Here is a 27261-nt window from a genome sequence, read left to right as displayed (position 1 = left end):
TTTGTAGCAGTCCGACTTCCACCTTCAAATCTTCGTTGACTGCTTCTGCGTTAAGCCCTGTTCCTACTGCAGATGTTGGTGCACCTATACTAAAGGAATGCATGCTTAAGGTACCCTGGATGTCCGCTTCTACAAGGGCTTTGCTCATAATATGAGTAAACTGGTATTTTGTCACATGAACACTTGTAACATGGACTAGGAGTGAAACGTTGCCACCCTAGGACATTTCTGTAAGAATGCAAATGCCACCTTAACTGGACACCCCAAAACACTACCCACTATCTTCAGGATCACTTGATCCCCTTTTCCATGTTGGTCTGTTTTAGAGCATGGAATAGTGACTACCAGAGTGTCCCCTAGCCATTAGATATAACTGAGTAAAAGACCATAAAGGCTTCGTAGAATGCAAGAGAAAATGACGCTGTAAGCAAAGTTACCTCATACCCAGTCTCACATACCCTGTCCAAGACCCCTATGATCCTTTCCAATTTATCAATATCTATAGGGGTGTGCCCTTCTACCCTCATCCCATCCCTTCAAGGCTTGCTTAATGAAAAAGGATTGAGAATGATCCAGGTCCTGCCCCAGGATGGCAAAGAAGGTGACTGCTGCTAAATGCCGCCTGGCTGAGGATGTCAAAATACCCTGACCCCTCATGTGTTCTAAGAAACCCAGCCAGTTATCCAAACAAAATAGCTGCTCTTAAGGATTGTATGTGCTGTATGCAACGTAGCAACACATAGCCCTGTTGTAAGCTCCCAGGGCCTTTGGTGCAAGATGGCTGAGATTAGGTCAGCGTTAGTTGTGTTTCAGGGTTCCAGTGTGTGCGGGAAGTGTGTGAGTTCCACCTCTACCTGTGGATGGAAGCTCCAAAACTCCTGCAGCTTGAGAAGAGATAATGCATCAGCAGCGTTATTCAAAACTCCAAGCACATGCCTTGCTTTAAACAAAATGTTATTTAGACAATTCAAGACCAACTCTTTCAACAACATGACCATCTTTTTGCATTTTGTATGCTGAAAGTTAATACGTTCTACTACTGCCATGTCATCAGACTGAAATGTGACAGATTGATTGCTGGATTGGTCAGTCCAGATATGTATTGCCACTAAGAATGGAAACAGTTCTAAAAAGGTGATGTTCCTTACCAATCCTGACTCGAACCAGGTCTTGTGCCAGGCCACTTGTTGCCCAATATTGAACCAAAACTTATGCTGCCTGTAGCATCTGTGAACAACCCAAAATCATGACTGGACCTCAAAGGAGCTGGTCATACCGTAAAACCATTGAAACCTATGAGAAATGAAAATCAGATCCCTAAATCCTGCTTTTTGATCGGCCGACAGGCGTGTTCTCTGGTGCTTCCCCCTCAAGCCAGACATAGCCTGGGTTATAGAAGGCAAGAAGGGACGGTCCATTGGTATTATACGCAAAGCAAAATTGAGCTGTCCCACAAGAACTTGTAGCTGATGTAAGGTGACCTTCCATGCTCCCAAACAGGATTTGAGTCAAGCTCTGAAGGCCTGCACCTTTCCTGCTGGCAGTCGACATTCCCCTTTAAGGGAATAGATCTCTATCCTTAAGAAAGTCAATGTGGACGCTGGTCCAGCAGTTGTTTCAAGGGCCAGGGGTACCCCGAAGTCAGACAGTAAACCTTAAAGGTTGCATGAGACTCGGCACAGTGGTGGGAATTACCCAGTCCCAAAAACAGAAAGTCATCTAAATAGTAAACAACATAGGTAGAACCTCATGCCTGAATAAAGACCCATTCTAGAAAAGTGCTGAATTGTGCAAAATAAGCACACAAGACTGAACAGGCCATTGTCATGCACCTGTCATAGTGGAACTTCCCTTGGAACTGAAAACCCAACAGATGGTATTCATCTGGGTGGACTGGCAAGAAACTAAATGCTGATTCTATATCCGCTTTCACTAATAGGGCACCGGGACCCAGATGCCGTAATAGTCCAAGTGCACCATCAAGGTATGCATACTTGACCGAAGACAGGGCAAGGTTGATGGTATCTATGGGCTGAAAGATTGTGGATTAACCAGAATTCCCCTGGATCTTTTTTGGGAACCATACCCAGGGGAGAGCAAAGAAAGTCTCGACATGGAGGCCTATCAAATGGCTCAGCCACCCCTCCCAATTCTGATTCTTTTCTTTCTCCACTCCCTGGATTAAAGACTGTTGGTTTGTGTAATATTTTGGGCCCTGCAGCCCTACCGTGGGAATCCTGAAACCAAATCTAAAACCAGAGTACAATTGGTGTGCATGTTTCTGCTGTGGGTACCTATTTAACCATGGGTTCATAACCAGTAGTGAGACCGGAGAGGGATTAGCAAACCCAGATGACAGGACCTCTTCATATCTGTCCACTTTTTTCCTTGGATTTCCTAAACTATTTAAACTCTGGGTGCCCTGCTGGCCCACGAAAGGAATATTTGTGCTTAAATTTGCAAGTCCCTTGTGACCTTGCACATGCTTTCTTAATATATGCCAAACAAGCCCCTTTTCTCTCACCCCCTCCTGATGCCTGACAAAAGGGCATCTGAGCGCCGCCCTCTGGTTTGCTCAATTTCATGCACCGCAATCAGCATTCACATCTGTTTGATCCCAAGGTTTTTGGCATTCTTCAATCTGAGTGCTTTATCATATTTCTTCCAGCAGGACCCCCTAAATTATTCATAAGCACCCACTACTTTGTTCATACAGTAGGAAGTCTGAGGTCCCCACTCTGGATATTTCTCAAGACGTACTGACTGATAAATAGTGAAAACCTCAATCCAGTTCATTATTGTTTCCTCATTTTTTGGCTTCTTCATTGTATGCAAACTGTCTTTGGATTCCTTGCTGTTCCCTTCTGTCGGTTTTACCCCAGTAAGTTAAAACATATCAACATAGGCACCCTTCTTTATTTTAGCCTTCATATCCTCAGATAAGTGCAAACCAAACTGATCCCTAGGAGAAAGGACCTAATCATGGGCACCCCTGGTAGTAGTTGTCCCCTAACATTTTGTCCCTGCTGCAGACCCTATAATTATGGTGGGTGCCCCGGATGGTGGTATAGTAGGGGAGACCATCCCGGCTCTCAGAGTTTGTGCACCCACTGGCCCTGGTTGCACGGTATAAGCACTGGGAAGACTATGAGTGCCAGCTCCACCCCCAGGGGAAGCATGTGGGTGTCCGCCCAATAGGTTTTCTGCGGCTGTTAAAACCATGATTGCTGAGCCCTGGTTGCCTAACTGTGAAAGCCATGGTAGCACCCTAGCTAAACTATTTACCAAATCAGTTCCAGAATTATCAGAGTTTGTCAAAGCCATGTGCCCTGTCTATCACTCTCTCCTCCCCTAGCCCTATGACCTCACTTGAAGCTGACTTGAAGTGGTTGTGGGAATGCTTGCATCTGTCTGGTCTGCTCCTGCTGTCTCCCTCACCCCACCCCACGCTGGTCCCTTCCTTGCTTGCTTTATGACTGGTGGGAATGCTGCTTTTGGGGTGACCCCATCCGCCTAGGGTGCTCTTCGTCCTCCAGTACCATAGCAGTGGAGAGCTTTGTACTAAACGCAGGCTGTGTGCCCTCTTTCTGAAGCAGGGAGGCCAGTGCAGGTTGAATTAGGGCTAGTACCTGGTCTATGTCATCTAACCATCCCATGACCACCTTCATGCTTGCTTTCATTTTCACCTGCTTTGGAGGCATTTCCACACCCTGAGTATGAGGTTCCCCTTCCAGAAATATCCCTAAAGCCTCGAATAAATTAGGCAATCCAGCTCCCAGCAGCGGCGTATGACACAATAATGATAAATCACCAGGTCAAACCCCAATTGGGGGAAACACTTACTAACCAGCAATTGAGTGTAAATCAGTCCGATGATGAACAGCGGAGCTGGGTCAACGGTAACTGCCCCCACCACCACCGGAATAACTAGGCAGAAGGAGCCGTCCAGCGGAACACAGGAGGCCAGAGGAAAGTGAACAGGAAAAGAGCAGCCTCAAGGGGAAGCAGGTGACAAGCAGGGTCAAGAAGTCTCCTTCAGTAAAAATGAAGTCCTGCCAAAGTTCAGGCCAGCATGCACCAGTAGTCTTCAGGTACAGGCAGGCAGCAAGGTGCTCACTAGGCTAACCTTTTGCCTTTAAGCTGTCCTGCTGCCCCTATCAGCTGCCCTGGCAACCCCGCTGCCTTGGCAGGCAGCCAATCATTGCCACCCACTGGAAGGTCTACCCGCAAAAATTAAAAAATGCGGCCACTGTTAGGCCGCTGCTTCTGACAGGTTCATCCAGCCTGCATCTGTCTTCGGGGCCCTGTGATGGGGGTTAGGCCCCCTTGTCCAAATGTGTTAAGATTTTCAAGTCCCTGACAAACAGATTGAATGGATTCTTGCCAATATTGGTACAGCTACACTTCCATCAACGACTGTACTTTCTTTTTTTTAAGTTTAGAAAGCTTTATTGAACAAAATAAAACGATGTAAAACATCAGTACAAAGGTAAATAGTTCAGAAAACAGGAGAAAATTTAGAACCACAAAATTGGAAATACAAACCCCAAAAGAGGGGTATATAACTATACCAATAAAATTAGCTTTTTTTGGAAAGAGATGACTGTACTTTCAATAGACTCTCATGTTGGCATGAGGCTGAATGAGAAGAGGTTGAATGTCAAATAATGATGGACAGGAGATTTGCGGATACACACAATGTTGGAAAAAGTATGATAGGAAAAAAGTAAAATAGTGAGTTGATTGCTTAGGCATTAATTTGGGAGTGTGATCACAAGGTACATGAGCTGGAGGAGAGAGCAGGAGTGGCTCACTGAAAAGGGGAGAGAATTAGAGCATGCAAAAAGAAGTCGGAAGGATCGGAGAATGAGCAACATAACACAGGAGTAGTGAACCAAGCAGATTGACAGATATTAAATGCTGAACTTCAAAGTCCAGAAGTGGAGTACAATCTGAGGACACATGTGGGGAGGTTATAGATAAAGGCAGACTTGTTATTAGGCTGGTGAATGTGGTACAGAATGAGGGTGGAACTGGATACTGAAGATATAGCAAACGATTTATCTTCACTGCAGCAAGATTACTGTGCAGGGAATGCTTTGTGTATATATAGATGTAAGGATTCGATTATTTAAGACAATTTGTCTGACACAGATTTAGTTTTTGTTTCCAAATCTTCCTTTTCATGTAAAAAATATGGATGTTGGGTCAAAACTCAATGGCGCCATAGGCCTGGGCCTGCGTTCACTTTTTCAACATTTTCTACTCACCTGGTTGATTTTTCTCTACAGTGTTGCCTGGCAAGAGCTGTACATGTTTTGATAAGATGCTGAAGAGAGTTTGCTTTAAGTTGGCTATGTTTTCAATGTGGGTGACTGCTGTCTCTCTGCCCAGGCCATGGCATGACTAATGGCTAGTTGGTATTGATTAATAGTGTAGGGAGTTCCCCAGCTTTGTGGCACCTCTCAAGAATGACTTTGCAGGATACCTGCTAGCCCTCAATGGCAAATCTGAATAGTCTGACACAACTGTAAAGGTGAAGTGTTTGTGTGCTGCTTTGCATGTTGCATGTGTGTTTGAGAAAAGTGGAGTGTATGGGCTGTTGATGTACTACAAGCTTTGGGCCCCCCAGCCTATGTGTTACCTCAAGAAGGTGAGTTGCCCTGTAAATATCATAGTGCTGTGGATAGCTGTCTACTCTGCTCTATTACTGTTCCCATACTGGACACCCCTCTTCCAATGCATGCAAACTGAACTGAAGTCAGGCAGTTGTTTTTATAGTTTACATCATCTAAGTCTTCAATTAAAAAGGAAGGCCTCTTTGGCAATGATAAGGGCTGAGGGGCAGAGTCACTACAGTTTGTATTTACATTTGTAAATTAATAATGCACAACTTCTACCATAAGGTACCATGGTGCGATACTAGCTACATGAGCTATACTAGCCACACATGCAACAAAACTACAAAAGGTTTAGATTACTCTAACCCAAAAAGCCAGGTGTGAAAACGTGGTTAATTAGTTGAGGTGAATCAAAGCCAACCAAAACAGAAAGCCATCATCTTGGTAGGACCAGTTAAAGGATTCAGTAAAAACGGAGCTCAACTCTTGACAACAATGCCACAGAGGAGTGAGGCATACTTTAAAGAAAATGTGTAAGGCAGATATGAGTACCAAAACATTTAAAAATTCAAAAATGCAACACAATAAAAATCCCACTCCATTTTATTAACATAGAGAATACTTTAATTAACAAATTGACACCAAAATGCTAAAATATGAAAAGGGGAATGGAGGTTTTCAATAAAAGAAATGTGTCAACGGGCAATAAGCACCAATGTGGGTCAACTGGTTGTAATAGTCTGAAGCCTACGTGCAATTTCGGGCCGACCGTAATAGAGTGCGGTTTACAGGCACCAATCATGCTCGACAAAGAAGGAGGTTTTATCTTGAAAATCATTCTCAAACATGGAAATCAAAATCCTTCAGCACTGCAAGACAGCAGGGTGTATCTGAGGAGGGCTTCACAATGTCAGAGTAAGTTGGTCCAGGTCCCAGTGAACCCATTGACTTTGATGGGAAAAGCTCCAAGCACTAAACATTTTACTTTAAAATGGAAAGCCATCTCGCTAGTAGGATACTTGTAACGCCTTCACCCGATCTAGATTGTTACTTTAGGCCTTAAATCTAATTTTCAGAGCTTAGAATCCCCCAGCTTGGCAAGGCTGTGTTGTATAGCTTCACAAGCTTCTCCCTGAGGTCCAGCTAAAATGTACTTGCTGCTGCAGAGAAGCTCAGAGCACGGGAAGCCTGTTTCTTGAGCCTTGCAAGGACACATCATGGGTGGATCAGCTTAGCAGGTTTGTCCCACAAGGCCAAACATGATAGGAAAAGGTAAGTTAGACTTAAGCAACAGTCCCAGGAACTCAGAAACAGCACTTGGGGGTGGGGGTGGGGGCAGGGGTCAAGACTTTCTCCAGCAGAGGCCAATGGCATGGTCCAGATTGGGTCCAGTTGATATTGGTCAGCTGGCCACCTCAGGAAAAAGGCCTGTTGCAAGTTATTGTGACCCTGTTGCTCATATAGGAGGTCAGCCAGCCGTCCATTGGAGTACTCTTCTCTGCCCTGGGTACACATGGGAGCAGATCCATCCCTACAGGTCTCCTCGGAGGTCTTAAACAGCAAGTGCAGTCCTTCATCTTTTCTTTCACAGGTCCATAGGGTTCTGAAAAAGGTGCTTTGGGGTGTAACATTTCTGCCTGGCACAAGCTTGTGGGTGGGAGAGGCTCCTGGCTCCACCCTAACTAATTGGATAACAATTCCCAGGAGTAACCCAACCCACCTTTGCAACAGTTGCTAAGTACCCTAATACAAAAACTGCACAGTGCCTCTCACAAACTGAATGCTTGATGGAGAAAACCTTCTCCCAAAAGGGCAGAGTTTGAGTGCCAGCTGGGAGTGTGGCCAAGGTACTAAGAAGTCCCTCCTTTGTGATCACTCCAGATCAGTTTTGGGGGCAGCTTTCCTCCCATTGGTGTTGGTGCCTGCCTGACAGGGATGGCAAAGAAAGGGGTCTGTCCAGGTATTATTTAACATCTGCTTGTTAAGTAAATTAAGTTCCTGGGCCAACTACAACTGGTCTCCTGCCTGGAGAATAAAAATGTTCCCCAATCCTGGTTCCCTGTTTGAGAGCTAATGCAAATTAGCCGCTTTTTGAAAGGTATATTTCCAGATATTTATTCAAAATCCACCTTTAACATTAGATTGCATTTTTTAAAAAATATTAAATGTTTTTGGGATAAAGTCTAAAAGGTCAAATATTTTCCTATGTGCCAGTTACAGTCTGACCAATGGCAATGTGATTGGGTGCCTAATCACTGGGGGAACATACCTTTTCTAATGTCACACATGTTCCAGTCTTAAATATCATGCACTTTACTTTGTGGGTGGCAAGATGTGTATAGCGTGACTTAATGAATTTTTTAATGGGATTTCTCTACCTGTCTAAAGGGTGGTTTATGGTCTGTGCAGCAGGGTTCCAGCTGCTGCTCTCAGGCTTCACCCGATGGGCCTGAAGCCAAGTTTATTTTTGTCACAATAAGTGCTGCAGTTCACAAGTGACATTTAACTTTTTATGTTATAGTTGTATTTTCTGTTCCCTATATCATGGTCTTATAAGAAAGTTAAATAAGTCAATCAGGCTTTAATCCAAGTTTGATATGTTTTAGTGAACAAAGCACATACACTCTACACTGGATAGCAGAGTCCCATTGTTAGAGTTTGAGATTACCAGCCGGTGAGCCCCAGACAAAATGGGTTCACCACCCAAAAAGAGGTCACTTTGCGAAGGTAACAAATACTTTTTCATAAATCCACTAGACCACTTTCCCTTTTGTTATTAGAAGGGAATAATATTTAAAGAACAACGGTAGACAATGTTGTTTTATCTAGGACAGCAGCATTGTATAGATTTGGTAGTTCTTCTTTTGTTCAGTCCTAGAGCAGCTCTGATCCATGACTTTTACAAGATGCAGCTGATATTTAGGCTTCTACAAGTTAAATGTCATTGTGCTCCCCTAACCCATACAAAGTCTGCTATCATTTCTAGCAAGAAGCTTTTGATATAACAACAGTAGCACGCAAACCAGCACCAATTTCTGTTATAGAAATAGCCAAATTCAGCATCTCTGAATGCCAGCTCCAGCCACCAAAGTATGTTGATTGAGCCTGCCGGACATTGCAGATCATCTCTGCCCTTGGGGAGAGGATGCTTTTGCTAGTTTGTATTACTGTATTGTTTTATTTCATTTATATAGCACCTCATTACCCATTCTGCTGTACCGAAGTGCCTAATCTAAAAGGTAGCACCCAACAGCTTGCATCAGTTAGTGATTGGCAGAGAGTTGCATTTGTTTCAATACTGTGTAAGTATAAATACTTCCGAGCTATCAGTCAGGGCGCAAGCATATTGAAGGTAGAGTGTAAAGACAGGTGAGCTGTCACTCAGAGCACATAAATCCTGCAGGTTGAGTTTAAAGACAGCAAACACATTACTCAGGCCACAATGGTCTTGCAAGTAGAGTGTAAAGTCAGTAGAAAGGTCACATAGGTCTTACAGGTAGGCCATAAAAGCAGCAGAGCTATTCTTCAGGTAATACTAGATTTTCTAGCAGAGTATAATGACAGCAAAGCTATTGCTAAAGTCACACAGGTCTTACTTGTAGATAAAGGCAACACACATTCTACAACATTTATTTAATTTGGGGTAATTTTCTTAAAATATCTCTTACAATTATGAGGTTTTACACTCAAATATTCTGATGTCACATTGCATCAGAATCATCCAACACAACCAGACTCTCCCATTGCACTCACAACGTTGAGTCTATCATTCATATGAGTGTACTGATATGTTCTGATTAATTTTCTGCACAAACAAATCACGGTAGCACTATTGTCCCAGTACTCCAGTTTTCCATAGCCATAAAACTCTCACTAATGATTTGTTATGGCACAAAGGACATGTTGACCTGGGAAATCCCATGGTACCTTTTCCTGGTCCTGTCTACTATTAACATATTAACAGCCCCACAACCTACCAAGGCTTTGTCTTTATCCATAACCCTCTACTTGAACTTGAGTCCTGCTGGAGTGGAAATAAATGTAAATAAATGTAAATAAAAATGGTTTACCATCGCTATCTCACATCAACAGGGTTGGTTCCCCACTCGGTGCTGATCCCTGCTCTCTCGGTGTTCATTTTTACTTCTCTGCGACAGACCATTGCTATTGTGGATGAGAGTTTTGATTAGTTTTAAGGGTTTTATTTTCTTTAAAATGTCTAGTGAGTTTTTTTTCTTTTATTCAATTAAATAAGAGAATTGATAGTAAAAATATGGTTATTAGAAGTAATTTCAAATGAAGCCAAATAACGAGTTCTATAAACGAAAGAATCCCTGTTCTAAAGAATGCTGTGAAATAAGGCCCCAGAAAGAGTTCAAGTTCAAAAGGCATGAGTGAGAGAGAGCATGAGCTCAAATTCGATCAATAAGTATCAGATGAAATGTCTAAAAAGAGAGGTTCACAAAAACAAAAACATTATGCAGCAGCAGTAGCAACTGTAATCAGCAATCAGGTCGGTTAGGGTGGCAAAACAGCATTCAGCCTTCAGCATGAAGCAGTTAGCATACAGCTTCAGTGTGGACAAGTGGCACGGGAAAGAGCAGAAGGGAAAAGTCGATTGCCTACTCTAGGAACACGCACTAATATACACAGTCAAAAGAAATGCTGCAGTTCACTGTGTATCACTCTGCATCGTCTTCACCTCTTGTCCAATTGGCTTTCGATTCTTCTTGAGTGCAGTCTTTTCTCATCCTTTCCCACATCTCTATATAAGAAGCTTTTAAAGAATTATCTGGAAGTATGAAACATTATTAAAACTATGTCTACGTTTGAGGTCTTTCGATTTTTAGACCTCCCTTTCCATGTTTATAATCATATTTTTAACCTTTTAATGAAATAAATTGTATGTTGGGGTAAACAATAGATTATGTGAAATAGAAACATTTAACTGCAATGATTAATATTCAGCACCGTATTACTTCATTATAAAATGGAAAAGAAATACATTTTATATTCATGCATTGAATTTTGTGTGAGAAAAGCATAAAGACATTCTATTAAATGATTAAGTGTTTCTTAGCAAATACATTACAAAACATTATTATTAATCAAGTATATTTCACAATGGGATGCAAAGCTTTCACTAAAGACATGTCAGGGTAAGCATAGACTCAATTATTTGGCGTAAGGGGTCGCAGCTGCGACTTCTAGCTTGAACACAGCGACCCCTGGCAGAGTTCTTACGGCCCTTGGGGTCGGATTTGATTTAAACAGCATCACAGAAAGTGAGAAGGGCTACTTTCCAAAGAGGTTAAGTGAATTTAGGACAGTTTGTAGGGCAAATTCATCATTAAAGCAAAGAAGTGAATAAGTAATACATAAAAGCCTGGCTGTAAATTGGGTTCATATTTTTTTTTACTTTTGTACTGCACTGTCACCACGAAGTGAGAAACAAATTAAATTCCTTTGCTTGAAACGAGGGCTAGCTATCTTTCTGTTACATTTCAGCAACATTGCAATAACACTGAAAAGAAACAGGTTGCCACTTCAGACAGGATGCAATTAACCAGTAGCCTGTCGCTTCAGCTATGGCTCTCTGATGACTTGGATTAAGAGCTCCTCATTTGGAGGTGTGTCCTGCAACATGAGAAGTGTGTCCCAGCAAGCAGATGACTGTAATGCCGTGCCACATGAACATGCCAGTAGCTGCAATGACATGAAAGAGTGCCAACTGAGCCAGTTGCCAGGCATCCAACATAATATATTCCATTGGCCCCAGTTCCAGCCTGACACAGTGTCTGCAGAAGACAATCAGATCTCCAGCAGGTTAGTCATTGCTTATCTCAGCCAGCATGTCTCCCTACAAAAATGCAGTTTGGGTCATTTGTCCGTTCCTTAATTTTTGAAATGATTAAATATTCTGGTAGGGTTAGAATGCTTTTGTATGAAGGTTATTTAAAACTCACATAAAGGGTCTAAATATTTTTATAAAGAGAGATTTAACGCTGTATATTAAAATAAGAAAGTGTGAACTATCCCCAGAAATACTAAAGAGTAACAGCAGTAGAACGTTTCTACAAATCAGAGTTCTAGTGGCATTCCAGGTGACCAATTATAAATGGTTTCTGTATCAACTTGAGCATATGAGTTTTAAACGCATTCTGTTACAATGTTTTTAGAAATAATTTTGTTTCTCAGTAGGCAGCGACGTTCCATTTCGCATGTATTTTAATGTACATCTTTACAAGTGATTTATTTACAAAGCAAAAACACTGTTCCACATTATGTTTTGGTATTACAGCATAGCCTAACTGCACATGGTTTACTCTGCCAACCTGTTACAATAAACAGCCCTTAGCTGCTTTAAATTGTGCACAGACACACATACAGACACAGTTTGAAACGTATGACAAGTGTACTTCATTGCTTTCTTTGAAGGACCAATGCTCCACAAGTAATTAGCTGCAAAGTCATTTGTGATGTTATGGCTAATACTGATTACAGACAGAATACCTGCACTCTACCCTGCACTGGTTGACCCTAAAATTATCCCCAGCAATAGGAGCACTAGGAAGGCCTATAGGGGTTGACTTTGTGTACTTTGAGCAACTGACGAATGGGCGATGAAAGGCAGGTTGGATGCAGCTACCTGCTGTTGGCCGCAGGCCCGAGATACTTACCCTCGGCCTCCAAGCCCAGCCACACTTGCACATTTCACCGCCTGACAGTGAGCCAATTTACCCCCTAGGGGGCATCCTCTGACTCTACCTTTCTCCCGCTCGGTGAACTGGTGCCTTGGTAGCTACCACATCGCTCCCAAATTGCCCAGGGGTCCTGGATTAATGAAGCGAAGTGGTTCAGGAAAAGTGACATCTTAGAGGCAGTAAACCTGTGGCTTCCACATCATTGTAAAGATACGATGGCCCCATTCCAGGACAAAGTGCCACCATAGAAGTGCAGAGGTCAATGATCACAGCTGGAAGGGTGACTATTTACTGGATTATAATTTGCAATCCAACGCTTTACTTTCTTTGCCGCACTGAGACCCATATATTGTTGCCTGCTGTGCAAACTGTGCCCACTACCCCTCACTCTTAACTGCCAGAACTGTGCAAGCTCTCCTATGAAAGCGAAGACCAACCACCTGACTGCTCACCACCCAACCTCACCAGCGAAGGGAGGACTGCCAGTAAACAGCTCGCCATGCTGAGCCCTCCTGTCTTCGGGTCGCATCTCGTGCAGAGGGTAGCTGGATATTTGCCAGCCCCAGCCAATGCTACCCTGAATGAAACAACTCTGTCAGCATGCCTGTAAGCGGGGGTTCTGCCACGTCAAAATTGTTATTTATCCTTTTTTGTAAACTGTCCGGATGCTCCCACTGTGACACCAAATAGGATCGAGAGTAGTTCGATGGAAAATGACAGGCCACAGGGTACATATTTACTCCCCCCTGGCAAGTGGCAGCCATTACATAGGCCTTCCCCTTTCCCCTCTGTTGTGTGTGTCCAAGAGCCCCAAAAAGAATCTGGCCAAAATGACTAGCTCGAGGGGAGCATGCAGCGTCCATCAAACCAAATTGGACAAATACACTCTCTCTAGGGACTGAGGGGTCGCAAACAATGACTGCGCAAGCTTCTCGAGGTGATTAAACACTTACCCTTGCAGACGTATTAGCAGTAACTCAAGGGGTGCCGAGCACCTGTGAGTACAAAATAGACTCAGTATCTACCAAGGTAACACTGATAAGGGCTGACCTCCGTAATACGGGAGCGCGAGTGAGGACTCAATTAACACCCTTAAGGCAGAAAGGATTTCATTAAAGGGTAAAGCCAAAGACCTACACGCAACCACAGATGCTCTAGAGGTCAGGCTTATAAAGTCACTGGAGAAGGTACAAGTCTGCATAATAGAGGTTCCTGAGAGATCGGAAGGACCTTCTGTCGATCTCTTTTGTTACATGGCCGTTAGGGTCATTGTCGACATTGCTAAGTTAGCATGAGCGCTGCCACCATGCTGCTGCTTTTGCACATGTTACTACATGACTTTATTTTGCAAAACTCGGTTTTTGCCTTTCACATGAGAACTGTCTGCTTTCTGCATTCCCTGCCTGTTCCTGGAGTTTAGTCTGAACACGATGTGCAAGGCTGATAAACAATGCCCCTTGTTATTCTGGTCCGGTCAGTATGTAGCACCGAGACAAAACATGCTAGCACAGCTGCACTGCGTCAAACGTGTGCTTTGATATTACGGGGATGCATGTTTTTGAAACACACACTTGGAGAGGGATCTTTTCAGGGAGAAGAGCTCTACTGTTCCTATGATGTAAAACTTCCATCTACGCACTAAGGTATGGGGTTTGCTGACAAAAGCCCAGAGATCTTTCTATATATAATAAACTGCAACTTGCCTAGGGGAGGGTGGTTAGGCCTTATAGTCCTTTTCCAGTGTCTGTATATGATGACATCCCCCTTTATATTCTATGGAATTGTAAAAATGCTAACTTTTTTTAAGTTTATGCATTTTGCTGCTGGTAGTGGCTCAGATACTGCATCATAGAGCATGATAGTTAAAATTAATTTTTTTAACTATAACCGTGACTCTGACAATTCTTATTTTGGACAAGTACGAGTGAATAAGCGAAATGATATGTCTTGCTACCGTGATTCCAAGAGAGTCAGGAGTGTTGTGTTCTGTGTTGTCTAATCATTTGTAGATTCGTGATTATGTAGGTGAATGAATGAGACACTATTGCTAGTTCGTTTTGGGATTTTGGGTACTAATGTGGTAGAAGGTATAACCCCTAAAGACTGAGGTCCTGTTGTCCTGTGCATAGTTCTGTGTATGTGCAGAATCCCTGCAACACTTTGTGGAAGATCTTCTTCTCAAGCAGCTGCAGCCCAGGGGCCTTTCAATTATTTTTCTGTTGAGTGAGCCCATTGAGTCCTAGGTTCCCCCCCTGAAGCCCAAAAATAGATCGCATTTGCAACTATCGCAACAAAAATGTCTTATTACAGATCACTCACACTGTACCTCTAGGCCAATACCTTATTGCTGTACTTCACACTACGAGTCCAAAGACTACGCTGCAGCTTCCTGGAGGTCAAACGGGTCAGTGAGACTGTGAATTACAATACTCTATCATTTTCCCTGCAAGACTGCAAAGGTTAGCACACAGAAAGACCTGGTACTTTATGACACCCATTGAGGTTTAGGGCTGGTTGGATGGATGAAGGGTGATAGGAAGAACTGGACATCGATCTAGACCAAGACGACAATGATAATACGCAGCTACCCCGGACAGAACACAGAAATCTGGAGACCAGTGATGTCGACAGATCTCTGCAAGATGCCTAACATCTTGCCTAGAGGTTCCATGAGATTTCAGTTGGGTCTAAGACGTACAGATCAAGAACAGCCCATGGATCTGACACTGGTACTGTATGAAACTGAGGCTTTGCTTGCGTGCGCATTTGCAATCAGATCCTTATCCTCGCAGTATCAGTGACTGGAGACAAGAAAACTTTTCATGCTGGCGAGTAACTTTGGTAGCATTTTTCTTATGTTTTCCTTGATGGTAGTGGAGGGGAAGATGGATTACTATTTGTTGACAACCACAGCCTCTTAAAGTTTGCATTATGTTTGGGGACGACAGGCACTGTGCAATGCTGGAGGGGCAGACTGTTTTAATTCTGGGATGGAGAGGGGCAGGAGACGGGTCCAAGTGGGTTTTCTATTGCCTTTTTTATTAAACTTGCATTTCACTTAAATGATTATAATTTTCTAGTATTGACACAGCATCTACACCATCATTCTACCCTCTCGTCCCACCCTTTGGCCCATTCCGCTGTTAGATGGGGTCTTAGCTCACTCTATATCTGAAGGCACTTACGATCACGACAATAGTTTCACCGCCCATTAAACAGTTTTATTGTAACACCTACAACTCCAAAGATGAGCTCAAGATCCAACTCAACCCACTGCCCTTTACTACAAAATGTACATGGTAGAAACATTAGTGTCATCTAACTTTAAAGTCTTTAAAGTAATGTCCTGGAATGTCGATGGTCTGGGAGACAAGATAAAGAGAGGAGTAGTGATGCAATATCTCAAGAGACATTTCCCTGACATGGTCCTACTCCAGAAAACACACCTTAAGTGTAACAGTTATAGTGTACTAGAAAGATGGGAATATAAAATGGTTGCCCATGCAAGATACACCATGGGCTCACAAGGAGATATTCATGAGCAATATGTAGCTCTCCCTGGACAATAGGAACCCCAGACACTCAATGTCATTTAGGTGTGTATTGCCCCAAGACGAGGCTTTCACTGATCTCTGCTCACTCATCCTCTGCCTTCCTGATGGTGAACTGTTGATGGGGTAGAATTAACGCTATCCTGTGTGAAGCAATTACTGCTGTCCTTCTATGCAGATCGGGCCCACCCTTTGACCATGTTATGGCTTCTTAGTGGTCTTGCCGATAAGTGGTGTGCCTAAAATCCCACACTATGCCAATAAACATTTCATTGGGGAGTCCACAATAGCTTCTGGAGAATAGATTACATTTCCAATCTATCCCATCAACTCCCTCATTTCAGAGAGGTTCCCCACCTTGCGAGGGCAATTTCAGATCATTTTCCGGTCTCTGAAGTCTATGGTCTACCTGTCCAGGGGAGTCCTTAACACATTGTGTTCAGCCCCAGTTACCTTAAATAGCCCATGCATCTCTAGGAGCCTCCATGAAGCTACTGAGAAATACTTTTTGGAAAATTGGTGGTCCATAGACTCGGCGTAATCCTTATGGGAGACATATAAAGTAGTTATAAGTGGTCAAGGTCTATCACTGATATCTGGGGAGAGAAAAAATAATACATACCCGCCTGGAGACAGTTGAATGGGAGATACTAGAGTTGGAGACTCAGTTTATTGATGTGGAACAATGGGACTCACACTACAACTTGAATCTGAAACAAAAGGAGTACAGAGACACTGCAACAGAAGCTGCTAGGAGAAATCACCACACAACACAACATCGCCAATACAACGTGCAGGATTCCTGGCTTCACATACAGGGAGAAAAGGAACCAGTGGCTGCTCGACTTACTGTGGGAAAAGAGAGAGCGAGTCAGGGAAAGACAAGGAAATGTTGGTGCCTTTGCTACTTACTACAAACACTTATACACCCCAGTGTACACTTCCACAGCTGGAGAATCCCACAAACTACTGACAGAGTGATCCCTTTCGACAACCTATGAAGCAAATATCATCTAGCACCCACTAAAACCTATCGATATTTGCAAATACAAAATACACTGGTGCTCATTTGATGCCCTGACCCATTTACGGAAGGACTGGGAGCGAGACCTTGAGGGCCTAGAGGATGATGAATAGCTTGAGGATTTGGCAGCACCTTCTGAGATGGCTATAAGATCTAGCTTGCTCATAGTACAACTAAAGATTTTACAGCATTGTTACTATGCATGCACTGCTTTGTCATAGATGGGCAGGGCAATGTCCGAGCTTGAGCTAAGCACTGTGTCTAAGTGCAAATGTTTTTCCACACTTTATGGTGTTGCCCCCTTATTAGCACTACTGAGAATCAGTTGTAATGTGTTTAAATAACACTTGCAAAGGCTACATGGGGGTCCTCAGCAAAGTGGTGCCTCATGTAATTCTGAGAGGCAACTGACCTCACCTGTATCGATCAGATATTGATGACACTACGATTAATGATGGCCAAACGCAACATTGCGAGGATGTGGAGGGCTGAAATGGCACCACAACTGATTGATTGGAAGTGAGATTTTTTTATAAACAGATATGGGACTTTGAATCAAGAATAATTTGATTCTTATGTTGACCTCTGAATTACAGAAAAACGGGTGGGGAGACTGGTTTTTCATTTTAGATTAACAAGAAACTGATTATGTTTGAAAAACACCTAATGCTGAACAGTGTAATACTTATTGTCATGCAATAAAAAGGAATTACAAAAAAATGAAGTACATCCATCCTTGGCTACTGACAACCTCATGCATTCTTGTAGCTGTAATCTAGAGACCCATCAATCAAAAAACTTGCCTTAAACAACCAGAAAATTATGTGGAAAGCAGAGTCCAGAAATGGAGCACTGTTTCCTTAGTGACATTGTGTCATCGTGTTTCCTAACCTCAGGGATTCCTGGGTGCAGACCTTGAGGTAGAGTCAGAAGCATGCCATCAGGGTTTTCATTGGTCAACATGACTTCATGTCCACAGGATATCACTTTCCTAGCCTTGACTTTTCACTTTACTTCTCAAAACACTCTAGGTGTTGTTGTGCCCTCACCCATTTTAACTGAATGTAGGGTGTGAAACAGATCTAAATACACCAGCAAGGTCTCCTCAGGGATCCTTCAGGGATCTGTTCTTAGGGCTGAGCTATATGTTAATTTTTTTGTGATGCCTTGACAAAAATATTTTCTCTGTACTGATTCGCAAAAGCTTGGGTCCCTAATTCTCAGGACTGATGAGTATTGAAAAAGCATGGATCTCTGTACAAAAGTGTAGAAAGCATGGAGTGCAGCATGTTAAAGGTGAGGCACATTGACCAGGGTCAGAAGCAACAGCAAGCACTCTGGCAAAAATATTCCAACCAGCCCCACTCTCAAACTTTACTCACTGTATGCGTCTTTCCATTGAATTGTTTGTGCCTATATCCTTCATTTCCTCTCTTTCAATGCTCAGATCTTTTTTGCATCTAATCTGCCTTCCTGAGCCTGCTGCAATTAACCTCAGGGAACTGGTGAAATTAACAAATGCACGAGCAACAGCTCTGGAACTTCAAAAATGGGTCTCCATTATCTCCAGCACTCCAGGGAAATACCCAGTGAATAAAAAATGACCAGTCCAGCCCTGGCATTGAAACCATGGACATGTATTTCTCAAACATAAATGTTCTTCTCTTCTCTCTGTGCCACACCAATGCATCCATTCAGTATATGTTTCAGAAACTGAGGATACAGGGGATAGAAAATGTCCTTCTTCTCACAAAGCAATGCTTCCTATGTACCTTGTATTCAATCTATATTTCTGAAAATATGTATCCTGTGCAATAGATCAACATATTGAATGCTAGCTGCAGAAACCTGTGTAGAATATGCAGTTCCAAGTAAAATTCCTAGACCAATCTTACTCTTCTGAGGACCATGAAAACAAGTATTAGGGAGTTGGTGAAAATGGAGAATGTGTCATTAATAAATCAACTAATGACCATTCCATTGCACATTTATTTTTAACTATATTAATTTCATTTGCATTTTAATAAATCTCCCTTTCGGTCCCTTGTTACTTAAGACCACTATAGTCTACAGAAGTGGCAGTGATGTGTGCGTCTGTTCCTTTCCATCTATAGGACTCTGTGTCCAGCAGTAGCGGCTGCTACGGGGCTGTATTGGTGAAGTAGGAAGGAGGTGATTAAAAAAAGATAAAACCCACTTACCTTCCAGCCACCGCCTCTCCTCCATCAGATGCAGGAAACAGAAAGCACACAGGCTCCCAGACTCCCCTAGCCAGCACATCCCCCTGCAGGGGCCTACTGTGGAACCCTCTTCTCCACAGACAGGATGCTGGTGTTGAAATGAAACAGCAGCTCCACTGGTAGAGCTCCGCGTCTGCCTTCCTGCCCAGCCCTGGTGGTTTCCTGACCTATGCTGACATACATTCAGTGCCAGTACCCTAAAGGTACACACCGTGCCTGCGCTGTCCACCCACTTGGATCCCAGCCTCTTCTTGGGTGGTAATGCACAATGGCAGGAATCCATCATCCCAACATCTCAGTGGGTCAGGAAAGCAGGGCTATTCCAGAACAAGTTAAATTCTTCATTGGCCCTAGTGGGGAGGCAAAGCTCTCATACCACCTGTCTCGGAAGAAGGTTTCAGTAGAAAGTCATAGAGACCTGCAAACAGCCTCTATTTCTCCTAACCAGTGTAATAGCAAGTCATCGGGTTCCATCACAAATATTCCTCCATGCTGAGGTGGTAAGAAATAGAGGTGGAGAATGTTTAATTTGTGGCACCTCACACCAATTGAATGTTGTTACATCGTGCCTCCACTTACATCTGGAGGGAGAATTTCAAGATGATCAAAGTGCCTAACATATGGTCATATTAGTTCTTCTTTGTTTCTCTTTACCCATCAAGGCCTTCGATTTTCCTCTCAAATGTCAAATAAGTCACTATTGTCTAGTGGAGGCATGAATCTCTTCTCTCTCTTCCAGGGTGAGAACATCCCCTGACTTAATTAACAAGACAGTCATGCAATTAGCCAGTGCAATTCACATCACCATACCCTTCGTCAAGCAGCAGAAGCTAATCTCCTCTGAAATTGGACCTGTTATGTCAGTGGCTTGCAAGCTTTCAGCCGAGATCGCAGTATTTATATCCACTCTGACTAGGCAGCAAAGTGCTAATTTCATTAACTAGGGGACGGAACTGATACACAGCTATATTAAGGAACTCACATTGAGTATAAACAATTCCAATATCTGCAATATCTGAATCTATCAAATCATATGCACAGAACCAGCACTTGCCTTTGTACTATGTGTCAGTCATAGGTTATGCTTTACACCCTTTTAGGTATAAAATATACAGTTGAAAACACTGCTACTCATAAACATTAGTGAACTTATTTTTTAACTCAAATGAATATATAAGGTCTGGACATGACTGTGTGTTAGATAATATATACATTTCTTAAGTTTGAAGAAAGAAAGTTAATTAACAGTAAATATGCAAAAAGAAAGAGAAATAGGCATAACCATACACTCTCTGGAGAAAATAAACAACTGTATAACAATATCAGAATCATGAATACAGAATTAGAGGCAAAAGCAAAGGAAACTTAGTAATAAGTAATAAGAATACAGAACAATTCATGGGGGTTTAGGCACCTCATCAATATGAGAATTATACACATGTGGTATGCGAGCAGAGTCAGTGAGAAAAATTGCTATAGGTAGCCAGAGGAGATCCATTATAATAGCAGGTGAAACTGGATGGATATATGCTCTTACTGGTCTGTGATTGTAAGAGATTCCATACCACCATGCTTGAAAAATCACCTTAGAAGCATCTTCCCTACATTTTGTAACCTGCTGGAAAGCAACTGCAAGAAGTAAGTATCTGTACCCTAAAGTCCTTGAAGTGAGATGACCAATCCTTAAAAACACTTCCCAAAGATTACTGAAAGAAAATGGAACATGTGCACAAAAATAGTTGATCTGTTGCCAAACTTGCAACCAAAAATCATAAGTAAAAGGGCATTCAAATAACATATGTTTTAAATCCGGAGGGGGAGTGGAACAGGACCAGCATGTAAAGGCGATGGTAGAATCCATTTAATATAATGTATACAACAGCTGATTATAGATAACAAATAAAGTTTGAGTGGCATTTTCTGCTCTAGAAGACTTCCTTATTGTGTTCCAGATTGTATTACAAACTAAATTGAAAACGTAGTTTGCAAATAAATTTCCCAAAAATGTTCTACCTCTGTGTTGTCCCTAGTGTCAGAGGAAGAGGTTACATGGTTGCATAACTCAGATGCAGACAGAAATGTATACAACATCTGACTCATAAGAGGTAGCGAGGAAGAAGGTGTGCGATTAGCAAAACATTTATTGTATGAGGACTGAGAGACAGAAATTAATTTCAGGTATTTGGCTTCATATGAAGAAGGAAGGGAGAACCGGGACTGGGCCACCGAAAACGGAATGCAAACACCATCTTAAACAAGTTGATAAATCCACTTGAGATCTTTAGCATGCTAACCCTGCCCAAAAAATGTTTTTAATATTTATTTTAATAGAATATTGTGCCAAATTGACGACTGTAAAAATTGATCTGTGGTAGTTCTATAAGAAATAGAAATAGGATGAAATACCTTACATAAATTCCTAAAAATCAGAAGAGTTAGCGATGAAGGTCTAGAGTTTAAAGATAAAGACTCTACAAGAGATAAAGGATGAAGAAAGGATGTTTCAAGGTTGGTCCATAAGCAAGAGAGGGAAGTATCCTTTACCTGTAACAAAGAGGAAGACTGTTTAAGAAAAAAGACTAAATGATAAGTAGGTAAAGTCTGAAAATTAACCCCCTCGTATGTTTAGGTCATTTGAACTTATGACATCGAGACTTTTTATTATTCCATAGAAATTTAGACATAATGGAATACAATTTTTTATATTGGGAATGAGGAAAGTTTACAGGCATATTCGAAATATAAAATAATATGGGAACTAACATCATTTCTATAGTATCAATGCAACCACATCAAGATAAAATGAAAGGATTTCAACAAGATGTCGAAATATTGATTGCAATTCTTTTAAATTTAGAGATATTGTATCCTTAATGGAATCAGTGAGCCACAATCCAAGGTATTTAATTCTATCTGGACTCCAATGAAAAGAGAAAGAAGCAAAATCCACACAAAAACATAATCTATTTACAGGAAGAATTTCACATTTATCTGCTGTTAATGTATAACAAGAGACAGATGCAAATGCATCTACTTCCAATAAAAAAGCTGGTAAAGATGTCTGTGGATGAGAAAGAAAGAGTAAAATGTAATCAGCGTAAACAGATAGTTTTAATTGATTATCACCGTAAACAAAACCTTGAATATGTGGATTAGAATGGATTTTTATTATGAGGTGCTCTAAGGCAATGATAAACAGTAAACTAGAAGTGGACAGCCCTGCCGAACACCCCGTGAAGGGGAACAAAAATCGTGACATATAGCCATTTACTAAAATAGAAGCTTTTGGGGGAAGAGTATACAGAGAAACATAATTTATACATTTAGAACAAAATCCAAACCAGGAAAGTGTGGAGAAAATAAAAGACCAATTAACTCTGTCAAATGCTTTTCCACATCTAAAGACACAGCTGCTAAAGGAGACTTGTATGTCTTAGACTTACTAAGAACACAAAAAATAATCTAGTATTATCTGAGAGATGCCTACCTTTAATGAACCCACATTGCTCCCTTCCAATTAGGTGAGGTAGTAAAACATCCAATTGAAGAGCTAGTATTTTTTCAAATATTCTATAATCTACATTGATTAGGGAAATTGGTAGCAAATTTTTACATAGGGTATTATCTTTGTTAACTTGTGAAATGAGACAAAGGAAAGTGTTTTGAAAGGTACCCCCAGATGTTTGTAAGGATTCAGAGGAGTGAAAATGTTGATATAGCTTAAGAAGAAGAAGTTTAGAGAAATAGGAATACAATTCTATTGAAAACTATTGGGGCCTGGAGCCTTACCTCATTTAGTAGAGGGGATAGCATTAGAAACATCTGAAAACATGAACAACCACGTCTAAAGAAGAAAAATCAAGATTCTGGTTTGAAGGGGGAGAGATAGATGATAAATAATGAAGAGGATTCTGGTGATCAGATGCAGATTCCAGGGCGTAAAGAGTTTGAAAGAAATTAGTGAATTCCAAGAGAATATCCTAATTTATATGCATAGTGCGATTGGAAGATGTTACACAAGAGTCAATTTTAGTACGTTCTTTTTTAATTTTAAGGTAATTAGCAAGAATTCTCCCTTCACTATTCTTACCACCATCATACTTAGCACTAGATTTGAGTAGATAAGAATTTGCGAGTTCTGTAGAGATTTTTTTACATTCAAACTTAGCAGTAACAAGATCATCAAAATTGTCCAATACGTGAATCGAGTAATTTTAAATTGGTAGAAGACGACTTCCGTTTTCTGGGTTACAAATGTAATAATGAAGTCTCTAGAGGCAGCTTTTAAAGTGTCTCAAATAAGCTAAGGAGAAAGATCAGGAGATTCATTTTCAAGAAAACATTTGTTAATGAATTGTTTAAAACCTTGTGTAAATTTGGGATCTGAAAGAAGAGACTTGTTAAACCTCCATCGTCTATGCCTTGAGTAGATGGAAATCTTAATCCAGATTATCCAGGGTGACCAGCGCATGTTCTGAAATTAATATGGGACATATATAAGAATGGACAAGATGTTGTGCAAGTGCCTCAGAGATAAACACATAATCTAATTGAGGTTGGAAAAAATGAACAGGGGATAAGAAGGTATACTCTTGAAGTGTTGGGTTGCATAATTGTAAAGCATCTATAAGAGATCGTTGATGTATTGCAGAATGAAACTGAGAGTGCACATGTGCAGTTATAACTCTAATTTTAAAGCTTCTATCTATAATGGGATCCAAACCCCATGTTACTAACACCACCAACCAGAAGATAATCATCATTATAAGTCATCAGTTTAGACAATACCAAGACCCAAAATTAACTATCCGGAGTAGTGGATGCATAAAGATTAACAAATGTCAAGGGAATTGTTTCAACAAGTATGGAATCTGAAACCCTTCTACCCTCACATCAACGCCTTGAGCAATAACTTGAATATCAAGACATTTATGCAATAAAAAAGCAACGCCGTTAGTTTCCTTGAACTTGGAGATGCAAAAACATGACCAACCCATTGTTGCTTAAGTTTAGTCACCTCTTTTTCCACTATATGCATTTCCTGCAATAAAACAATATCATCCGGTAAACTGGAAATATGGGATAATGCCCTTTGACGTTTTTTGGGGAAGCCTCAATCTTTAACATTCCATGAAATAAATCTTAAAGCCATCTACAATGCAATGATGAAAACAAAATTATAAAACAGATAATACGAGCAATAAATCCATACGAACAACATAAATATGATGAAATATAACCCTAAGCTTGCATCAACATAGCAAGATAGATAGTATATGAAATAGAAAAGGAAATCACAGAAGAAGTAATAATACTGGGAGGAAAAAAGAAGAAAAAAAAGATAGAAAAAGAAATAAAGTAGAAAAGACAAAATGAAAATACAGACTGCATGATGAAGAAATATTAAAAAAAGGAAGAAAAAGACAAAAGCCATACAGAAAATAGAAAAATGTACATACCAAAAAAACAGCCATAAATGTCAAAGGTGGTGAGGCCACATACGGAAACAACTCAGTCAACTGGATCTCTCAGGACGGAACTGGAGGGAGGAAGGACATTGTCCAGATGGACAAGGAATCACGTAAAGGACTTAGAAAAAAGCAATACATAACAAAAGAAAAACACAATTTATACAAAGGTTAAGAAACAATAATGTAGATTACAAGCAATATCATGTATGCAAAAACCACAAATCAAACAACAGGTCTAGTAATCTCCATATCTTACATTCTGCAACTGTCCAGAAAACTCTGTAATAAACAAGGATCTTCATATGTCGTAGTCTTGTTCTTATAAGTAACTTTTGAAAGACAGGGATGTATAACACCAAATCTGGCATTGATACTGTGCAGCGCTGGTCTCATGTCTAAAAACTTCTTTCTTCTATCCGCCGTTGCCTTAGCATAGTCTTGAGAAAAGAAAAGAGTAGATCCTTGCTATGACATTTTGCCTTTAACTTTGACTGCTTGCAGAACTTTCACAAAATCCATGTATTCCAAAAAGGACAAAATAAAACCTCTTGGCTTGCTTGTGGAAAATGCATGTTGGGAATTATGACCTAATCGATGTGCCTGTTGACTATTCAGTATTGGGGTATTAGGGAGGTCAAGAATCTTGGGAAGAAACAATTGGAAAAAGGAGAGAGTCCCTCTGCCAGACCATAAATCTGCAATTTATTGCGTCGGTTGCTCTTTTCAAGGTTTTCAATCTATTTCTGGAGATGAGAGATTTGAAGTTGCAGAATGGAACTTGACTTACAGCTGATTGAAAATAATCCATTTTACTCTCTTTTGAGGGACCTTATTCTCCATATTGGACCATTTATGGGTCTTTTTTAATCCATTTTCCAAATAAAAGCTCCGAAGTTCCAGTCAACTTGGATGTAAGTTCAGAAGTAGGAAGGGGAATATTTGAGGACAATGTGCCTGTGGACGGAAATACCACACCCTGCTCTGGCTCTGCCATATTGTTCTGAAGAACACTGTAAGGATTAAGGTCAACCACAGAGGGAAGAGGACGAGGAGGAGAAATATGGACATCTCGACAAACAGGCCATGTCCTCTCCATCACAGACAGCAAAGAAAACAATGTGCACGTTATGTGAAGGGAGATCAAGCTTGAGCAAAAACACAGTAGTAGAAGAAAAACAATATATCACTCCCCTCCTTACAGATAGTCCATTCACCAGGCACCAAAAAACCCCAAGGAATGTAAAATAAGGCTTGAGAATGTCACTGAGGAAATACTGGTTTGTAGCTTGAAATAACCAATGACCTGTCAATGAGAGCAGTTGAAAAAATGCAGCAAAATAAGCGCTATAGTGATAAAGTAGCTGCAGTTATGCAGACAGGAGGAAAAAACAAATCGCGAGAACAAACAAAATGGTGGGTACGAGTCCCAAGGGAGACACACAAGCTCATTGAAAAGAAATACGCAGTTTCCTGCTTGCATGCTTACCCCTGGCTGTCAGAAAATGGTGCTGACCATTTTAGAGATACAGAGGCTGCATATGAGCAGCACTGACAAAGTCCTTCTTGAAGAAGGTAATACGACTCCCTCGGCATATACATTTCTACAAGGTCCTATAAGCAAGAAGGCTCAACTGTCCATATATGTGACTAATGTAGAAAAAACAGTCTTCCTTTCTCAGTATATATATATATATATGTGTGACTGATGTAGACAGCAGTCTTCCTTTCTCAGCAAATATAGAAATTCAGCATGACCTTGATCATGTGATCAAGGTCCGGCTCGACCGAAACGCGTTATAGCCGATATGAAATAAACATTTGAAGCACTTTGTGGTCTGCGCCTGCTTTGGTCAACGAGGAGCTGAAAAAGAAGGCAGTTTATTTGTCTCCCAAATTGAATTGCTTAGGGGAAAGTTCAATTGTCCCTGGCTGTTACCATGGTATCGTCCTAGATACAAAGGCATCCACTACTTCCACGCCCCAGTAGGCAATAATCAGCCTGATCATGATTAGGAGTCCAATATGGCCACATTATCTTAGTCCATGGCCAAGTGGGTAATCATTCAGCTTCCTTCCAATTTTACCCAGCATCATAATAACTTTGTCCGTCAACAATAAATAGAAGTGCCCACATCCTAGAAAATAATTAAAAACAGCATATCCTAAAAACAAGCAGAATATTAAAGTGCAGAATAGCCAACAGTCAAATTTAAATTAGTCATACAGATGAATTGATAACTCCTCACTTACATTAAGCCCTTTGGGTGTCAGACAATCCAAATCTATGATGTAACGAGATTCTAGTTTGCGAAGTGACAGTTCTCTATTTCCACCTCGCACACCCAAATTTACACTAGATTCTCATCTTGCATGTGCATCTCACGAAAGTGACGAGCAATAGGATATTGTTTGTTATAACCCCTTATAGCACGTAAATATTCCAGCACTCGTTTTTTAGCCTCATGTTTGGTGCTTCCAACATACCATTTGTCGCATGGACAAATTAGAACATATACACTGTATGGAGTATTACAAGACAGTTTCTTCCTGATGACAAATTCCCTAGATGAATTGGGAACCAACAATGTCTTGGTATCTTTGCTGTTTTTGCATGCTTTGCATTTGCGACAACAACTAAATCCCAGGGAGT

Source organism: Lissotriton vulgaris, chromosome 6 (genome assembly GCF_964263255.1).
Source record: "Lissotriton vulgaris chromosome 6, aLisVul1.2, whole genome shotgun sequence".
Lineage (NCBI taxonomy): Eukaryota > Metazoa > Chordata > Amphibia > Caudata > Salamandridae > Lissotriton > Lissotriton vulgaris.
Note: the sequence above shows the minus strand (reverse complement) of the source record.